This window comes from Mustela putorius, unplaced genomic scaffold, assembly GCF_011764305.1.
Source record: "Mustela putorius furo isolate JIRA1106 unplaced genomic scaffold, ASM1176430v1.1 tig00003909_pilon_pilon_pilon, whole genome shotgun sequence".
Taxonomy (NCBI): Eukaryota; Metazoa; Chordata; class Mammalia; order Carnivora; family Mustelidae; genus Mustela; species Mustela putorius.
In genome coordinates, this window is record NW_025422057.1 from 41,152,053 (window position 1) to 41,172,748 (window position 20,696).

Here is a 20,696-nt window from a genome sequence, read left to right on the forward strand (position 1 = left end):
CTCCCTGTGGCCTTGGGCTCAGGGAGCATGAGTGGGGTGGTCAGGTTCTAGCATGAGTAGGGAACAAAGGGAGGCCACAGATGGAAGGACAGGGGGGTCCCTCTAAAGAGGCCTGGGGGTCAAGAAGCCCGGGTTGCTGGGAGGGTCTCTGTGTCCTCTCTCAAAGAGCATTACAGAGGATACCCGTGGGTTTCACAGCACCCACCCCTTCCACCCTCCACCAAAAAGGTCCTGCTGAGGCTCCTTGTCCCTACCAAAGGGCTGGGTGGGAGGAAGTAAGTCCCTGGGGCTCAGAGGAACAGAGAGGGCTGGAAGTCCTAGGTGGCCTGGCGGGGTTGGGAGAGTGGAGCAGAGAGGAGGGACTCAGAGGGTCACCTGTGCCAGTAGCTGGGGGAGGGGTCAGCACAAGTCAGAATATCCTTCGGGAAAGCAGAGGGCTAGCACCCGAGCCTGCCGACCAAGGGGAGCTGGCCATTGGGCTGAGAGGGGAATGTACCTCGTTGTCCCCTCCACCCCTAGCCAGAATGGGGTTCCCCAGTGGAAAGGGGAGTGATCAGCCCCCCATGTCCAGAGGAGGTCTCTGAGCCCCAAGGAAGCTCAAATTTGGGGCAAACAGCCTTGTGGATGGCAGTGCAGGAGAATGTTAGAAGGGACTTGTTGGTACCAGCTACTAACGAGTTTTCTCTCTTCCTTTCCATGTGGGCCCTGCAAGCTTGTTTCAGCATAAGGGCATGAGGAAACAAGGCAAGGGAAGTTCCTGTCACCAGCCTGGGTCACACAGTGGCTTGGAAGGGGCCCAGTGACATAGATGTAGCTCTGTGGGTCCCCAAGCCCCATGCAGGCTGAGGCACCTCTGGATAGTGGAAGGAGGTGGTCTGGGGTCCACAGGACGCCTTACAAAGGGTCACTGCCAGCCAGGAGCCTGGCCAGTCTGCTGGACAACTCCCCCCAACCCACTGCCCTCCCCTTGGGCCTCCCGTGTGCTCTGGGCCTAGACACGGTGCCAAACAGGGCAGGCAGGGGGCAGGGGTCGTTGCTGTGGATGCAGGAGAGCTTGGGTGCAGTGTCCCAGCTGGAACGCCATGTGGGAAATTTCTGCTTGAGAAAAGCTACTCAAATGGACCACTGGGCCCCTGGGTACAAGGCCTTGTTTTCCTCTGCTTCTTCAAATGGAGAAGGGGCTCTGGGATAGGGCCTGCCTGACCCCAGCAGCTCACACATGAACAACGGGCCTGTTGGCTGCCCTGTCTCACCCTGGGACATGCAGGCCTGGTGGCTGGCCGCTGTCCTCCTGGAGGACTAGAGCTTTCTTTCAAAGACTTCTCCTGAGAAAGTGGGCACTGAGACCTGTGATCTTTCTCTATGGACTCCCTGAGCCCAGGGCAAGGTGGGGGGCATGAGAGTGGATGCTTCTAGATGTGGGGTTCTCCCATCAACGGCTAAGTGACTGGGCGGTACAGGAGTGAGGGAGTGAGCCAGGAGTGGCTGTGACACAGGAGTGAGGAAGAGAAGTGGGGTGTGGTCTGTCCACTGGTGTGAGTGGGGAGGGCTGTATGGGGTGTGTAAACTGGGGTATGCCTGTGTAGGGGCGGGGGGCTGTGGAGGTGTCTGTGAGTGTGGAGGTGGGAGGCATTTCCGGAATCCGTCCTGTGGTGCTGTTCATTGCTTGGAGGGCGGATGTATGGGGAGTGGAGGTGGGGAAGCCTGTCCTCGGGTCGGTCACAGCACCCAAAGCTTTGATTACCACAGTGACGAGTCTGGGCTTCCTCCGGGAGGGGAGGTCCTGGATGTTTGGGAGCAGACAGTGGAAGTGTGGAGTGTGGGGCCATGTGTGACCATGGGTGAGTGCAGCAGATGTCAGGGACCCAGCTGGGCCCTGGGGAGATTGTTCTGGTGGGGGCCTGAAGATCTGGGCCAGGGCCCTGCAAGAGGTTAAAGGGCTAGGCCCGTTCCCCGGGGTGGGGGACAGGTCTGTAGATGGTGCTGGTGGGCAGAGGAATTCCTCAGGAGAAGGCTCAATGTGTGTATACGTGCATGTGAGTGCGTGTGCGTGCATGTGTGTGTGCACACCCACGCCTCTGAGTTCCCCTCCATCCCTCTCTGCGGCAGGGGACGCAGGTTAGTGACGCTGCATCATGAGCACGACCAGCAGGGGGCGCTGTGCTGCCGAGTGACTTGCGCCCCTCCTCCCTCAGCCCCCTTAGGACAGCTGGAATACATATTTTTACATTTTTGAGTGTGTGCCCATCTCTGGCATCACTTAGATAGTCATCTAGCCTCAGTCCTCGCTGACAAACTGTCTTCCCCTCATCACCTCCTGTGCTAATAACACCGCAGGATGTCACACCCGGGGCAGCCTGGAGCTCCTGGAACCCTCAGCCCGACTCAGCCCTGAGGACGTCACATACAATCCCTGAGGAGAAGACATCTGGTGCCTGGTGTAAAAATGAAGCCAAAGAAAGGGACGGTGTCCCAGTCCACACAGAACCAGCCTAGTGTAACACAGAAGACGGGGGCTTCCTCAAGGGGCTTCTCCTGACCCAGATTGGGATAGCCAGCACAGACTGTGTCCTCTGTCCTCACAGACTCTGTGGCCCTGGGGTTCCCATCAGCATGTGCTTTGCTTGAGAGGGGGAACAGCAGCCTAGGGTGGCAACTGAGGTGGGGAATGGGGGCCCTTGGAAGAGCTGCCAGGGCCCTCAGGTCAAACAGTTTCCCCAGAGGGGGCTGCCTTGCTCAGTTACATCACTCACTGTATTGTGAACTCATACTGCAGGAAGGGTGTTCTATCAAGACAAAGATGGGTGCTGGAGAGGCCCAGAGGAGGGGTTCAGCCCAGTCTAAAGGGGTGAGGGTTGCCAGGCACAGCTTCCAGTAGAGGGTATGTCTGAACTATGTTCTGAGAGATGTGTAGGAGTTGGTTGGGCCAAGCTCAGTGTTACACACACACTTTCTAGGCCTGTGTATCACAGGCAAGAGGTAGGACCCAGGCATGTGGAGGCCAGTGACGGGAGCCTACAGGTCCTCAAGAGCTGAGGCGGCTCAGCCCCCATGGGGTACTCAGCCAGCTGTACCCACGCACAGTGAACTCCAGGGCCAATGGCAGTCTCGGTGGGAGGGGGTTAACTCTGGGGCAAGAGAGCTGGAGGAGCTCACAGTTGATATTTGCAGCCAGCTGGGGAAGCCCTAAGTCTAACCTTGGTGCTTTTAGACTTGATGTTCAGAAAAACCAAACTCTCAAATCTGGGCTTTTCCAGGAATAGCTCCACTTTACTGGAAATTAGAATTCCATTGGAATGTAAAATGGAATGGAGGTGGGGGGGGGTGCAGAGGGGGTGATGTTAACCACCCCTGCCCCCACAGGACAGTTGTGAGGGAATTTAAGGACGTTACTTCATTTTGTCCCCTTTTCTCTAGCATGAAGTAATTCACGTTCCTATTTTAGGGGAGAAGTGGCAGGTCAGCTGCGTTGTCACTTGTTCAGACCGCACAGCTAGAGCCCTGTGAAGCTGGGGACTGGCCCACGTGTGCCTGCCTCTTGCCGCTTGAGGGGCAGCCCCGTGCTGGGCTGGCTGTGTGCAGGCAGGAACCTCCTTGGGGGCCGTGGGCCTTGGCTACTGGTGGAGAGCTCTGACCTGCTTGCCTGAGTGGGGACAGAAAGTAGCTCTGTTTAAGCCTAGGGAAAGAGACCTAAGCAGGCGTGTCAGCCACAGCAGGCCCTCTTGGGGCTCCCCACGGCTTGTACCGCTTTACTGCCTCAGCTCTGTTTGTGATGGGCCATGCAGTGTCAGAGACGGGGACCGTGGCCCAAGGGCCTGCAAGCCAGGGGAAGGTGAGCAGCCAGGAGCAGACAGTGGCTGGCCTCTGCAAGGGGACCTTCTGAGTACCTCGATGGCTCTGGAGGTGGGGGCCAGGGCCCATGACCTAGGCAGGGGTGTAGGACCTGTGAGGAGCCCCCTGCTGTCCCTCTCAGCATGGTCAGAAGGTTGGGGGTGGGCATTAGCACACCGCTGTAAGAGGTGGTATGCAGGCCGAAGATGTTCCGACAATGTATTTTATTTGGCCTACAAAGTGTTTCTCAAAACATGTTTCATGATGTCCCAACATTTTCGTATAAAAATCCAGATGTGAGGTTTCTCTTGACGAATTGGAGGATCTGGCCTCACTGTGTTAAAGGAGAGTGGTTGTCCTGCCTAGCCGCTATAAGTGTTACCGCAGGCCTCACCGCTCTCTGTAGTGTTCCTCGTCACTGTTTGTGTTTCCTGCCTGGATCTCTCCAGACAACTCTGTTAACTAGTTAACACTAGTGACAGAGTTGACCTCCATGAACCCTTGGCCATTTGCCCCTGGCTCTCAATCTGGCTGTGGTCCTATGTGCCCTAGAGAGGAGCATGGGGGATGTGAGAGACACCCAAGGTCCTTGGTCTAGCAGACTGGTAGCAATCAGGAATGAGGGTGGTCGCCAGGGAGAGAGGGATTCCCCCATCCTCAGAGCCAGCAAGTTAGAGGGTTTGGGCTGGGAAGCTGGTGTGAGCAGCCACCGTGGGACCCAGGGGGCTGCAGGCAGCTGGGCGCCTGGCTTCTGTTTTGCGGGCAGAGAGAGGCCAGAGCTGATTTGCCCCAGCCACAACACAGACACAGGAAAACTCTTTCCACTCTGGAGAAGACAATACAAAGGGTAAAATGAGGCTCCTGAACTCTCCACAAGCTTCCAGACAGACACCAACAGACATCTGGACATCTGAGCCACTGTAGGAGGAGGCAGGAATGTGGGAAGGGGGCAGGGAGTGAGCACACAATCTGGGAGGAGGAGGGATGGCTCTGGGGTGTCGGGTCACAGCCCAGAGGTGGGGCAGGATGAGGTCAGCTCTGGGCAGGCACAGCTGAGCAATGCAGTGAGCCCCACCCTGGCAGGTCCCCCATGGCCTTGGGCACAGAGCAACAGCTGCCAGGGGGCAATAAGCTTGAGGTGATGGGGTGGAGTGGAGAGGGGGAGAGAAACAGATGTAGAGGGAGACAGACACTGTTAGAGACAGAGACTCCGAGACAAAGACAGCAACAGAGAGGAAAGACAGAGAAAAAGACACAGGGACAGAGATAAAGAGAGACACAGAGAAAAAAACAAAAAGATAGAGAGACACAGACAGAGGAACAGATTGAGAGACAGGAAGGGAAGCAAGCTGGATGGCTGTGATGGGTGCAGCTGGCATCCGGGATCCCTGGGCTCCATCCGGCCTTGGGGCCAGTCGGGTGCCCACCCCGTTCCACTTCCCGGCAGAACTGTCATCCCTGCCCCTCCCCAGCCAGCCTCTGTGGGCTCCTGGCCAGGGCAGGGAGGGTCCTGTGCTGACAATGCGGCAGGTACCGGGTGCTCAAGAACTTGAGTCAGGGCTGCTGCCAGGGGGTCCTGGTGTGCCAGGGAAAGCCCCCGGCCTCCACCCTCCCGGGAATGTGCTGGGAGAGGACCACTGATGCTGGGTGGGCTGCTTGCTGCAGACGGCCAGTAAGGAGGGCGTGAGGCCAGAGCCTTTCTCTCGGCAACAGGATCCTGCAGAAAGGCCCAGCCGCTTCTGTGAGCTCAGCCCACTGGGAGCAGTCTGTCCCCGAGGACCCACAGACCTCGGCTGTGAGATGTGTCGATGATAAAATCAAAACCATATTTTTCTATGTTGGAAGACGGAGCCGTGATAAATTTGGAAAGTAATACATATCAGGGCTTTGCAGACCACTTCCCGGCATCTCCCAGCAGACCGGCTTCCTGCAGCCAGAACGGCGCACCCCCAAGGGCGTGCGGCTTGGACTGGCGGCTGCGGCAGTCTGTGAAGGTGAGGCTGTGGTTGGGGACACCGAGTGCATTTGATTAGAGGCTGGGGATGGGGGACTTCCAAGTGGATGGTGGAGGAGCCCATCAACAAGCTGTGTGGAGGGAAAATGCCCCCGAGGGAGCTGTGACCAAAGCCAAACTAGGGTTCTTCCCAGTGTGGTTTTCCAGTTGCCTCCCGATCTGCCTTCGCCAGATGGGATTCAGAGTAAGGTATGCCTCCCCAACAGATCTCAGTTTCCCCAGCTTCTCCAAGATGGCGGTCATTCTTCTCTGGCTCTGGCATTCTTGTGAGAAAGCTCGAAGACTATGCCCACAGAAGACCTCTGTGTCCGGGAGTTCCTTCACATCATGACTCGGCCTGAGGAACGTGAGGGACCAGACTGAAAAGGATCCAGTTAGGCTGTAGTCCACCTCTTTTCTGCTGGCCAGAGAGAGACCTAGAAACCCCCTCCAGTAGGGGAGATTGGAGTATGTGGGTGCAGAGCCTTTGGGAGGGTGGGGTCTCTGGGCCACCCTATGTTTGCGCACTGAGCCCACCCTGTACTTTTGACCCCAGGCCCTTTGCACAGGGCTATGTCTCTAGTTTGATCTCCTGGTGTTTTTTCTTTTTTCCTCTCTCTCTCTAGAACCCTCCCTCTCACAAGTCAGTGGAGACCCCCCTCATGGTGCCCAGTCCCTTGGCGAGTCCTGTCCCGTGTGGCCCCTGCACAGGAGTCAGCTGTATTTGGGACATTGGCTGTGCTGGGCCAAGGACCAGCACAGTGCTGCCCTGAGCACTGTGTCTGCTCAGAGGTGCTGGCCGTGCTCAGGGCTTGAGTCATGCACCAGCCCCCTGGGTAAATCAGGCTCTTTGGGGCTCCTCTCCCCTTCCTCATCTTTGTTTAAAAAAGGATGCCTGCACATGATGTTTACTTTATCCTTTCCATAACCCCAGCCTTATCTCAAAAGAGACTCCAGGAGACCAGAGAAGGCCGTTTGATGTCAGGATGAAGGACACAGACCTGTCCAACCTACAGTACAGTCATGTCGGCCACACTGGATGGGGCAGACTCCACGTCCTCCCTGTGTGGTTCTCGTGGCCCACCATCCAGGCAGATGTGCTCACGGGACAGACTGGGGCCCTCAGAGAGCTCTCAGCTCCTGCTCCTCATGACACAGAAAGGTAAGGAGAGAGAGGCTCATTTGCACAGGCTCTCACTATTTTTCTGCCCCTCTCCAGCTCTTTCCAAGCCCCAAAGGACTCCCTGGTCAGAGAATGGGCATTTCCAGGTTATGACTTCCACTGCTCTTGTGGAAGTAGAGCCAAGGGTCATGCCTGGTGATCCTGAGAGGCTTCCCAAGACAGCTCACCCATCCAGGGGAAGAGCTGCCCCCATGTTAGAATGCAAGGAATCTTGCAAAGGGCTGCTCCAAGTTGACCAGTGCTATTGAGTCGAAGCGGCCTTCTCCGGGGATCCTGGAGAAAGGAGGTAGGTGGGACGCATGTCTCTATCTGTTGAAACCAATTATTTTATTTTATTTTATTTTAATCTCTCTTTGAAGCCAGTTATTTTAAAGAAAGACTGAGGAGTACTAAGATACTCCTGTGGGAGCAGGTGTGTAGCACCTAGTGTCTGATTTCCCTCCACACTGGTTCATGTAAAAATGCATTTTCCTCTTATGTGCTATGGTGAGTGCTGTGAAGTGTGTAAACCTGGCGATTCACAGACCTGTACCCCGGGGGTTAACAAGATATTATATGTTTATAAAAAATAAAAAATTAAAAAAATGTATTTTCCTCTGAGTATCAAAGTCATCTGTGTTCATTAGACACACACACACACACACACACACACACACACAGATAAGTACATAAAGAATATAATAGTCAGAGATTGTGCCACTCAGAAGCATTTTCACAAGGATTCTGATGAAGTTCTCCGAGTTCTGGCTACCTCGTAGCAAACCCATGTCGGAGGGATTTTTTTCCAACCACGGTTGATGTCGTATGATCGTTGTGCCATGTGAACGCCGTGGGAACTTCATTTTGCTTACATATGTGTCTGCATTTCTAATAATTTCTAGTCATAGATTCCTGGAAGGGGAAATCACGGGGCCAAAGGGTATGAGCACATTGAATATTTATTGCCAACTTGTCTTCCAGAAAGTTTGAGTCTCTTTCTTTGCTCTGCAGGAGTGTGACCGTGCCCACCACTGGTCTTTTAAAAAGACTCGGGGCTGGAAACGACCCAAAAGTCAATCTGGTGCCTCAGTCTCCAGTGACTACGTGCCCATCCAGTCCCCCCTTGAGGAGGCTTCACCCAGCAGGGTCTCCTCTGCTGACAGGGCAGGGACAGAGAGCTCGCTCCCTTGCTGCAGGGGAGGCTCGGCTTCTGCAGGTCAGTGCTTCTGTGTGCCCTTGGCCATGAGGCCTCCGCCCACGTGTGGCTGAGTGAGGGAGAGGAAGGTGTACGTCACAGGCAAGCCTGTGTCCATCCCTCCGTCACCAGAGTCAGTTCTGGCAGATCTTGATTCTAACATCCTTTAGTCACCTTGGGTGGTTCAGTTGGTTAAGCTTCTGCCTTTGGCTCAGGTCATGATCCTGGGGTCCTGGGATTGAGCCCCACATGCTCAGCAGGGAGTCTGCTTCTCCCTCTCCCTCTGCCCCTCCCCCTGTTTGTGCTTTCTCTCGTCTTCTCTCTCTGTCAAATAAATAAATAAAATCTTAAAAAAAAATAATAACACAAAAGCATGAATACAAAATTATCAAAGAATCAAAGGGGATTATTTTAAATGAGACAAAAATCACAATAAATTATAAATTTTTTAAAAAGCTGATAAATAACATAAGCATCACAAAACTCTTCAAAAACACAATTTTTACCAAATTCTGGACTACTTCTATAATACTTTCCATACATTTTTGGCCAAGTACTCCTTGTTGTCTTCTTATGACAATGATTTTCTCTAGTCATAATAAAAAGATAATTCAGTCTGTCTTCAGGGCATGAGCGACCAAAAACATTAAAATTTTTTTTGGTAGTTTAGACAAATGGCTTTCAACTTCATAACCCATTGAAAATGGCATAAATTATAGTATTAACAGATTTGGGGAACACCTGTGTTTTGCTTCTGTTGTACCTGAGCTGCAAGAATTTAGGGCATTTCCAGTTTTCCACTTGGTTATTAATCTTATATATTCTCTGAATGATAATGGTCACATTAATGTTTGTGTTCTATTGGCACTTAGGAGGTTTCTTGTGTGTTTTCTTTCAGTTTTGGTCAATTCAGGAGGAAATTTCAATATCTTACCAATCTTACAAACTCACCCTTTTAGTGAAATTATTAAACCCTCCAAGATCCTATTCACTATTTTTTATTAGCAATTTATCTCTTCCTCTTCATAGTAAAATCAAATCATTTAAAAAAAATTTAATGTTGTTAACAATCATTTCTATTGATTCTATGACTTATCTTGATAACTTGTTTTCTATTCTTCATTTTTATCTGATTTTTTCTCAGTCTCTTAATTAAAAATTTAAGTAGGACAAAATCATATTTCCAGATGGGTAAACTGTAACTTCATTAGTTTTATTGTAACATTTAAAAACATCTCCCCAAGTAATATGTTAAATCATATATTCCCAAATGAACTCCTCCTTAGCTGGTCTCTCAATTGCCTGATGTCCCTTAAGCCAGATCTCCCACCTAGGGGCCCCTAAAAATTGGCGTCTGTCCTAGAAGTGTCATTAACTTGAAGGTAAATTTACCTCTGGTATCAGTCCCGCATTGCCTCACCTCCACCAACGCCCAGTGGAATCTCTATCCAAAGGACTTTTGGCCTCTGTACTCCAAAACCTTAACCTGGACACTGGCCAGCCCAGGAGATGGGTGACTGGTTTAGCAGGTGGGACAAGCTCTCCCACATTCATAGTTTAGCTTCACTGGAACACTTGAGAAGATACCCCTGTAACTCACGACAAAATTTCTCTCTCAGGTTGAGGAGTTCCTAGGAATCTATGACTATGTGCAGGTTCAAGGTCCTGGATCTAATTTGCGGGTGTTACCAACTCTTTAAAACAGCATCAGATTTATTTCTGTCCCTAAGAGTTGATATAATTCAGGAGCATCTCCCTACTTGCTCTATGGGATGTTGTCCAATGCATGCATTGCTTAATTAAGGAATTCCATCTTCAAAAAAGAAATCAGTATAATTCAAGAAAATGAGAAAACAAGCCACCGACTAAGGAAAAATATTTACAAAAGGCATACCTGATAAAGGACTTATGTAAAATAGGTATAAGACTCTTAAAACTCAACAATAAGAAAATGAACAACCTGATTAAAAATGGGTAAAAAAATTGTACATAATGTAGAATCCTAACCATATGACTTCACGAAAAAGGCAAAACTGTGAAGACTGTAGAAAGATCAGTGGTTGCCAGCCATCTTCTGGGAGAGAAGAATGAATAAGAAGAATGCAGAAGCTTCTTAGGGCAGTGAAACTACTCTCTATGACACCATATAATGGGGGAGCCATGTCCTTATACATGTGTCCAAACCCACAGAATGGACATCACCAAGAGCGAACTCTAATGTCAACTCCAGATAATAATAATGTGTCTACGTAGGTTCATCAACGTAGTGACAACAAGCATCCCTCTCTGGTGGGAGATGTTGATAAATGGGGGGAGGTTTTGGAGGGGGGACCGGGAGAATATGGGAATACTCTATAGTCAGCTGAATTTTGTTGTGAATCAGAAACACCTCCAAAAAACAGCCTATTAAAAAAAATCAATATATTCAGTGGTGCCTGGGTGGCTCAGTGGGTTAAAGCCTCTGCCTTTGGTTCAGGTCATGATCCCAGGGTCCTGGGATCGAGTCCCACATCGGGCTCTCTGCTCAGCAGGGAGCCTGCTTCCTCCTCTCTCTCTGCCTGCCTCTCTGCCTACTTGTGATCCCTGTCTGTCAAATAAATAAAATCTTTTAAAAAATCAATATATTCAGTATTCTTGTAATTTATTTTAATAACCACTTCCAAGTAATCCATTCAATTGATATTTACTAACCTTACTATATGCTGTATCTGAGCAAGGCCCTGAGACATAGTTGAGAAACAGGCAAGATTGGCTGGTACGTTCATGATGCCATCGTCCTACAGGAAGTTAGTCTCCCAAAAGGACAGATAACAAAAGTATAACCACAGTAAGTTCTTTGTCCCATAAGTTAGAGGAGCAACATGTAGGGGAACTGAAGCTAGTCTGAGCAGGTCTCCAGTAGGAAGCGACCTCTGAGCCTGGACGGGCTTTCAGTGAAGGAGTGAGATGATAGGATCTGTGTGTCCAAAATATTATTCTGGCAAGAGCACAGAACGGACTAGATGGAGTCAGGAGTGGAAATGGGCAAGTAGTTAAGAGGCTATCACAGACTCGAGCAGGAAGGCTTGGTGGCCTGTGCGGAGGAAGGAAGACAGGCCTCTTCTCAGTCTGAGGCCAGGGACAGGGTGATGTGGTGTCAGGGAGACTGGATAGAGGATGCTGGAGGAGAAGCAGACCTGGGAGGGAGGATGAGGTGGTCACTGGGGACCCATGAGTGCTAGAAACCTCTGAGCCACTGAGCGAGATGAGCCCGGGCGGCGTGCGTCCGCAGCCATGCACACAGTCTGGGCTGGAGACATAAATCTGAGCAGATAGATGCTAATTGGAGCCATGTGGCGGATGAAATCATCTAAGGGGAACGTGTGGGCTGAGAAGAGCAGGGAACAGGGCCACGATCGCCGCCACATCTGTGGCCGTGGGGAGACAGAGCCAGGAGAATTCACGGGGATTATTAGCCACATGACAGACCACAAAATCTTGAGGCCAAGATGTGCTCGATGCTCTCCTGGAGACAAGGGCTTCCTCCCCGACAATGTCTGGGTGACTCCTGACCCAGCCCTGCGAGGGGAACATGCTTTATCAACTGAGGCCTGCAGCACGGAGAAAGGAGAGCCCTGCCAGAGTCCCAGAGACCAAGGCTCAGATTCACAGGGTCATCATTTCACCCCGAGGGCTGTGGAGATACAAAGACACGGTGCATTTACAAGGCACCAAATACTGCGCCTGGCACATGGCTGTGGGGCTTTTGAGAGACTCAAATAACACCCCATCATTCTCCTCCCCTGCTCACATCCAACTGAGCAACGAGACACAGGAGACAAGTTTCAGCAGGATGAGCAAGAGAGGTGTTGGCGGCCCTAGTGATGGACGGTAGGCCGTAGTTGTGAGGTTCCCTGGGGTTTTGGCCTTCCCCACACCCTCCTGTCACCCTCTCCACCCTGCTGTGGGGCAGCCGTCCAGAAAGAACAAGTGGGCTGGCAGTCAGATTTACCCAGAGCACAGAGAGCAGACCAGGAGGGAATGAATGAGTCTTGAGGGGGTTGCCTTTTGGTGGCTCTCCCCCGCCCCAATCCAAATTACAACTGGGGACAGTGCTGTCACCCACCACCACCAGAGGCAGGGGACAGGACATAGGGAATGAATTTCACTCTGGTGGGGTGTGTCCACGTGGTATCCTAGAGCCTGATGGTAGGGGGTTCATCCTCAGAATAATTGTCACAAGCAATTACAATAAGCAATTGTGGAAACAGATTGCCTCTCCCTCATTTAACAAGTCAAGTCATGGAGGTCTTTACTCATTGGAGAGATGTGGATTAAAAATTCTGAAATGTGCTGACTTGGCCCATTTACTCTTTCCTTGTTTTTTCTTTGATAGCTTTTTAAAATAAAATTTGTGTTTATCAAAGTCCTACATGTACATAGTTTTAAAAGTCAAATGGTTCTGCAAGGCTCCTAATGAAAACCAGCATCTCTCTTCCCCACTCCTGATTCTTCCTCCCCAGAGGCCATCACTTTGAATTCTCACTGATTCTTCTGGTGCTTTCCTCCTTACTTTTAAATAACATGCTTGGCCTGCAATTTCTTGATTTTCCAGTCTCAATATGATTTAATGAATTCCTACCTCGGCGGAGGAGGACGAAGCTCTGGTAAGCTGCCCTCCCCCTCCCCATGCACATGTGTGCTCCTCTCCCCTCAAGCCGGACATGGTACTTAGAGTGTCATTTTTGGCCAAATCAATATTCAGTATTTACATAGTTGTGACGATGTTCCTATTATTCACAGCCTAACCATGTAGTGCACGTTTCCCGTTTTGTACAATCTTTTGTTTTGCTTGGAATGAGGGACGGCCAAGCTTTTCCTCTGTTTGGTGTCTGATGACTGTCCATTCCCAGACTTCAGGCTGAAGAGGTCTCTCCTTCCACTTTGTGCAGATTCCTGTGCAGAGGCTCAGCTTCCTTCTCTGCTGACACCCCTTTCCTACCCCCACTCCTGCAGCATGTGCACTGGCCGCCCTCTGTGTGGCTGCCCCCGCTGTGGTCTCGGGGGTCTGGGGACCCTCTGACTTCCCTGCGCTGAGTCCCTGGATGCCCATCCAATGGCCTGCCTTGGTTTTCTCCTTTGTTGGGGTGAAGCACCTTCTCCAGCAGCTGTCTGAGAAACGTTTGGTATTAAGTGTTTTGAGAGCGTGTTCGTGCAAAAATTTGCTCTCATCCTCACATTGGATTGGCAGCTTGGCTGGAAATTCTTGCCCCTCGGACTATGAAGTCATTGACCACTGCTTCAGGCTCACAGAGCTGTTGCGAGAAGTCAGATGTGGTCTCACCTCCTTTCTTTGCACCAGGCCACTTTTGCCTCCGAAATCATTCAGAATTTTTTCAGCCTTGGGGTACACTGGTGTGGGTCTATCTTCATAAGGGGGTCCTCAGTGAGTCCTTTCAAACTGGAGGCTCATGATTGTTGTTCATCATCTGCTACATTTTCTTGTATTATTTTCTACCCTCCTTCCCCTCCCCCAAGTATATTTCCTGTTCTCTTTATTTTAGACCTTCCTGTTTTTCAAATGAACTTCCTGGGCTGATTCTCTAATTTTTCTGGTGTTTTCTCTTCTTTCCCATCTTCTTTGTGTTCTGTCTTTTGGAAGGTGCCTCTTAAACTTTCTATTGAAAAATTTTTTATGCAATTCTTTTGGATATCTGCCAATTTAATTTCCCAGAATACTTTTAAAATTCTGAACGATCCTTTTAAAACTTACTTTGTGGTTATGTTTTAAGCAACAAGTTTTCATTTCATGGATGCATGTTAATATCTTATTACCTGGAGATAGCCCTTATAACTTAATATACTATAGTATGCTATATTATATTATGTTATAATTTTTCCCCCTGCTCCATGAGTTGTCTGTTTCCTCTAAGCTCTTTTTTTTTTAGTCTTTGATACTTTTCATCTCTGACTTTATGTGAAGACTAAGACTCTAACACAGGGTAAGTTCTCCGTGACTGGGTGGGGCTTTGTTGGAGAAAGACTGACCTTGACCACTTTACTGGAGGTTGCAAACAACCAGTGTCTGCATATATTCTAGTGGGGTGGCCAATATCCCCAGAAAAGAATCATCCAAAATTTTGCATAGGGATTATAAGCTTGGGTGCCAGTTCTCAGGGTGAGAGAGGGGTAGGATGTAGGTTTCAGCAATTGGTAGGTCAACTTTCTCTTCATTCTCATTGTCAGCCCAGTGCCCTCACTTGCATCTGTGCCCATGGTTCCTGAATCCAGAGCTCCCTGGCTCCCTCTCGCTGGAGAATAGAGTCCTGTCTTCTGCCAGGATGCTGGGGAGGTTTTTTTGTGGGTTTTGTTTGTTTGTTTGTTTTTACCTGCACAGAGTGGGGCAAGAGACCATGGGTCAAAATATTCTCATACTAATGTTTTTAAGTTTTGTTTTTTGGTTTTAGAGGGGGGGGGGTTGTGTGTGTGCATGAGTGGGGGAAGGGGCAGAGGGATAGGGAGAGAGAATCTTCAACAGGTTCCACAGCCAGTCCCGAGCCCCACATGGGACTCAGTCTCACACCCTTGAGACCATAACCTGAGCCAAAATCAAGAGTCCAATGCTTAACCAACAGAGCCAGCCAGGCTCCCCTCTCACATTAATTTTTAACCAATCCTCCATTTTCAGTTGTACCTACACTGCTGCTTCCGGAAATCCCTGTCCCCTTTCAGTGGCTCTGGCATCCTTCCTTTGCTTCTTGACTTCCTGGCTCCTGGTCAGACCTCAGGCTGCTCCAAGCCACAACATCACAACAGTGCGTGCAGCTGCCTTCCGGGTTCCAAGAGTTTGTCGCTGTTGCTTCCTCTCCACTTTCTTTGTCCATCGAAGTGGTTGCCTTATTTTCCCTCCTTTACTGTCATTTTAGAGGACTTTCAGGAGGGGATAGAGATAAACATACCAAGACTGCACAAGGTGCTGGAGGCCCGCAGTCTTCCTTTCCTTGGTTCCCATCAGGAGACTTCTCTCATCCTGTCCTGCCCTGCCCTGCTCCTGCCCAGCCCTGGACAAGATGCTCTGTCCCTGCCTCTCCCATGGGTAGGAGGTATGTGATTAGATAATCCTTTCAATGGATCCTGAAATAAGGGTCCAGAATTTGGCCCCTGGGGTTGGCACCTACTGTGTGGTTTTCGACCTTTGGAGTCTCTGAGTCTCTGCCCAAACCAAGCCTGGGGGAGCCCTGCTTAAGCATCTAACATGCATTGCTGCATTGTCCTCCTCATTTTTCCTTTAAGATTTTATTTATTTATTTGACAGAGAGAGAGAGTACATGCAGGGGGAAGGAACAGGTGGGAGAGAGGGGGAAGCAGGCTCCCCTCAGAGCAGGGAGCCCGATGTGGGGCTCGATCCCAGGCCCTGGGATCATGATCTGAGCTCAAGGCAGATGCTGTAACCACTGAGCCACCTAGGCTCCCTGCGTTGCCCTTGTCTTAATGGTCCTTCAAATCTCTTACCCATTCTTTTAGTGGATTGGAGTGTGTGTGTGTGTGTGTGTGATTTGTAAGAGCTATTTTTGGTTACTAATTTCTTTGCTTGTTAGAAAATGCCTCACACTGTTTTTTTTTTTTTTAAACATTTTTGTATGTTTTGATCTACAGAAGTTTTTAATTTTTATGGGATTAATCTGTCAGCTGTTTCCTTTATGGCTTCTGGGTATGGAATCTTCCTTCCTGTGGAAGGGAACCCCCCACCCTCAAGTTATAAAAATAAGCTCTTTTTTTCCCTCTAAAACTTTTATGGTTTTTTTTTTTTTCACACATTTCTTCTGTTTCTGTCCAAAGCCTGGAAATCATCTCCGCAGGATGGCCCTTTTTCTGGAGGCCTGGACGTTCCCCACAACCCAGCGACACTCTCTGGCGAGATGAACCCCCGTTCCTGGGACAATGCTGAAGCACCTGCTGGTCTGTGGTCACTTATTCGGTGTGTCTTCCCTGCAGAGCTGCGGACATCAGAACAGCCCTGGGCTGCTTCAGAAATAAAACCGGTACCCTGGTTTCCTGAAGCCCCTGTAACAAACAAGCATAAACTGGGTGATGCAAAACAACAGAACCTTATTCCCTCTTCGTGCAGGAGGCCAGAAGACTAAAACCAAGGTATTGGCAGGCTGTGCTCGCTCTGAAGGGAGGAACCTTCCCCTTCCTCGCCTGTCTCCTCGCTCCTGATGCTGCTGGCAATCTTCAGTTTCCTTGGTTTATAGTGGCATCATCCTCATCTCTGTCTCTGTTGTCACCTGACATTCTGCCCACATGTCTGTGTCTTTTCCTCTTCTTCTAAGGGCACCAGTCCCATCAGATTAAGGACCCCCCACCCCACCGCCCCCTTCGCCAGTATGAGGTCACCTGAACTAATTATACCTCTGATGGCCATGTTTCCAAATAAGACCATGTTTTAAAACTCCAGGAAGGACATGAATCTGGGGACACACTCTTCAGCTTGGCAAATCTGATGGCTCTCTCCTTTTGCCTTCAGTTATTGCTGGGATGATGTCTTTGCCTGGACTCTGTTGCTGCTGCCGTGGTGGATCCCTTTAGGCTCTCGTCGGCTCCCTTGGAACAGCCAGTGCTCCCTAATTGGTGTCTCTTGATCTATCACAGAAATTTGCAGCCAAGCAAGAAAAGGCTGAGGACTCTGGAGAGAAGAGATACAGCCTTGCACTGGCAATGTGGAAGGGATGGTTCAGATCCAGCATCCCCGGAAGCCAGCAGACCCTTGTTTCTTACACACTGCAGGATGGGCGTGGCTCCTGACTCTAGGGATTGACCCTGAAGTCTCTGCTGGGAATGAGGGGACGTCATTTCCATGGGACCGTGACACTGTTCCTCTGGTCCCTTCCTGAATGGTGAAGTTTGAACTGTGACTTGTCTGCAGAGTAGGGCGTACAGCCATCCCTGCTTTGCCAGCAGAGAGGTCTCGGGTATGTGATGCTGTGCATGGACGTATTTGAAATCCAGAGCACATGGGCTGGACAGGTGAGAAGTGGGTCTCGGACAGGCTCCTCTCACACCCTGGGCTCAGTCATATCCTGGGGCAATTGGCAAGGCCCAGCTTCTAAATTGACCCCATAACACTCTGCCATTGCCAATGGGGGTGGGCTTGGCTGGGTTTCCCAGAAACAGAATAAATTGAAAAGCAATTGTACTGCAGGGGTGGGAAGGTGAGGCATGGGGGCGGTCAGAGCGCTTTGTCCAATTGGTTCCCAAGCACGTGAACTCTGCAGTAAGGCTGCTGGAGGGACAAAATCAAGGTCATGAAGATTGACTCCTGTGTTTTCTTCTAAGGGTTTTATATTTTAGCTCCTACATTGTGGTCTTTGATGCATTTTTGGTGGGAGGAGATGTAATTGGCTTTATTCAACCATTCATGAACTGGGCAGCATCCCCTCTAGCAGGTAGAAGGGAACTCCCTGATGCATTTTGGTTTAAAAACCACAGATATGCTTTACAACAGTGAGATATTTGGCAGGAGTGTGTGGGACAATTTACCCAAAGACACAATTTTTTTAACAGATTTATCGACTTCGAAATTTCATTTCCTGTGTGCTCATTTATTTATACGTACCCATTAATATGCACGGCAGTACAGTAGTAATAGCTCTTGTGGCCACACAGGAAATGGTGTGCTAATGTGGGCACGTAGTAACTGGAAACATCAAGGACATGTAGCAAGGGATTCTGCACTTTTTGAAACCAACCCCCTCTTAAGGATCAAAGGGTGTGGCCGGATTTTGGACTGACAGCATCAAAAAGTCAGACAGAGAATACATGAATCAGGAGATGCATTTTCTCTCTAACTTCGGGAAACGCGGGACAAAGAGAGCCTGGACCAGCTTCCACGGGCTGAGGTTTGAGAGTGACCCTCTTGCAGAAGCATGGGACACTTCCAGACTGTGGAGGGCTGCTCGAGATGTCCATGCCGGGCACCTGCATCAGCCCTTCCCCTCCCTCCCCAATTTTTCATGGCACCTGGGAGAAGTGGAGGGGATTCAAGTTCCATTATTTAGGGACTCAGGGCCAAATGAAAATTCATAAGAAACCTCTTGTTTGAAAGCAGAAGGGCCATTAAAGATACCAAAAAAAGAAAGAAAAAGTTTTTTTTTTTTTCCTCTTTTTGTCTGCAGTTTGTTTTGTCTGTTTTGAATATTTGCTGTCCTGCTCCTTCAGGTGCATGGATACCCAAAATCTGAGTGTAGACCCCACATATCAGGCTCCCCCCCACCACCGTCAGCCACCAGCTGGACTGATACACTGTGTCCCATCCGGGGGAGGGGTGCAGAGCCAGGCATTTTCCTTCTCCACGGGCCTGCAGCTGTAACCCCCAGTTCAGGGGAGACCCCCGGGGTGTCAGGACACAGGTAGCACCTGGATCCGAGTAAGAGAGTCTTGCCTGCTCTACCCAGTCACTCCTGGAACATGCCATGGTGCAGCCCACCTAGAGTGGGGACAGCCATCACTGCGTCCTGTCCCAAGACGTGTGAGGCACACATATCTGACCTTGACCCTCCCCATACCCATGCTCAGGCCTCCATGGGTGTAGACGGTGGCAGTTGGCCCTGGGTGGTTCAAGATGCCGGGGACCCTGGAGGTCGGAAAGCAATGGGAGGTAGGACCCGAACCACTGAGCCCCAGGACGCACTGCATTGTGACACGGGACTTTGTGTGGTTCAAAGATAAGATTATGAAGAATTTCCAGAGGGTGACTAGCAGGAGCAGAGTGTTAAATTCCCAGTACAGGGCCCTTCTGAGGCTGGGGTCCTGTGGGACTGCATGGGTCACCCACCATTAAAACCACTTCCGGTGTCCCTGACAATAGATGAGAGACAGGGCTGAGGGGCCAGCCCAGAGGTTACCAGGGGAGCTGTGGGGAGACCCTGTACCCCTGACAGTGAGGAGGAAGGTCACTCCTGGATGCTTCTGGGGTCGCTCATGTCTGGGGGCTGCAAGGACACTGGTCAACTCCACAGACCATGGTGTCCAGGAAGCAACCCAGGTCCCAGAAGGAGATAGGATCAGGAGTAACGCTGCTAGAGCTGGGCAGGGGGACAGGAAAGCCACCCTCAATGCCCCTGCACTCCACTAGGAGTCAGAGAGGCAGGGGAGGGGGTAGGGTGAGGGAAAAGGAAACCTTGAGTTCTCACCAAGAAAAGCAGAGTTTCACAATGGAGGTGACTTGGTCCTACTATCGTTATTGATCTCAGGTGCAGGAGAAGAGCTTTGCGCTAAGTCAGGTTCACTGTAGAGACTAAAACAACCCCATTTATGTTTATAACTGAGCTCTGTACCCTCTTGCCCTTGCTATGTGGTGTCCCTGACATTGCATTTACCGGAGCTAACTCCAGGCCTGGCAAGGTACTGCGCTCCGTGCATGGTCACTTTAATTGTTACAATGACACGTAGCCGTTCCACTTTTTGGAAAAGGAGACTCAGACTCAGGGAGGTAGAAATCCTTGGTGGAAGTCCTGAGGTCTGCAATTAAAATGTGGTGGAGCCAGACTCAAACCTTGGTTGCTCTGTCCCCACAGCCACTGCCCTCATCCCTAAACTGAACCCTGATCCTCTTTTCTGTCCTAACATGTCCTGTGTGTGGCATCTACCTCCTGAGGCAAACACTTAGGGGACACCCAGAGCAGAGGGAGTTGTCAGGTGGAAATTCAGAGATGCGTGATGAGGGGCAGCTGGGTGGTGGGGAATAGAGACGCTGATGAAGGTGGCCCCGGACTCTGGACCACCCAGTGGAAGGACAGAGATAAGGAGGGCTGTGAAGTCCAAGAAAGAATTTATGTGCCTCTTGCCTAAGAACTGAACCACAAAGGACCTCATGACCTGTGCCCCAGGATTTTTTGTTTTAAGATTTTATTTATTTATTTGACAGAAATCACAAGTAGGCAGAGAGGCAGGCAGAGAGAGAGGAAATGAAACAGGGTTTCCACTGAGCAGAGAGCCCGATGCGGGGCTCGATTCCAGGACCCTGGGAACATGACCTGAGCCAAAGGCAGAGGCTTTAACCCACTGAGCCACCCAGGTGCCCCAGTGTGCTCCAGGATTTTTGTCAGGAGCTGGGGGAGAACTTTCCACCAGCATCCAGCATGCTACTTTTCTCTAGGTGGCTATGGGCCTTCATCTTTTTTAGGTCACAGGTCTTTGAAAATCTGATAAAAGCAACCAAAACTCTGTCTAAAAAGAGTATTAGTATAATGTGGCACGTAATCTCAAGGAGTCCGCATACACCGTATTCTAGATGGGGCTCCCGTATTCCTGTACATCCAGAGGAAGTCGGGAGGTTCATCTGCGCCCACTAACGGGAACAGGGAGATTCCCCACAGGAAGTCTCCGTCTGGGACAGCAGCCCTTGGGGAAACGTGTTTCCTGCTGTGATGACAGAGAGGTGGAAGGGGAACGTTGGGGGTAACTTTGCAGGGCCAAGGGCCTGCTCAGGGACACAGGGCTTAGGACATCCCCACAGGATGGGGCAGGGCCTTCCC

The 20,696-nt window shown here is 50.4% G+C and overlaps 1 long non-coding RNA gene across 1 annotated transcript; it reads left to right on the top strand.

The window, feature by feature from the left end:
• Positions 1 to 5,171: 5,171 nt before the first annotated feature.
• Positions 5,172 to 18,285, top strand: LOC101670567. Its single transcript, XR_200445.3, has 4 exons — positions 5,172 to 5,825; positions 6,759 to 6,986; positions 7,998 to 8,202; positions 16,000 to 18,285. It is a non-coding gene; the product is annotated as an uncharacterized LOC101670567 (long non-coding RNA).
• Positions 18,286 to 20,696: the final 2,411 nt, after the last annotated feature.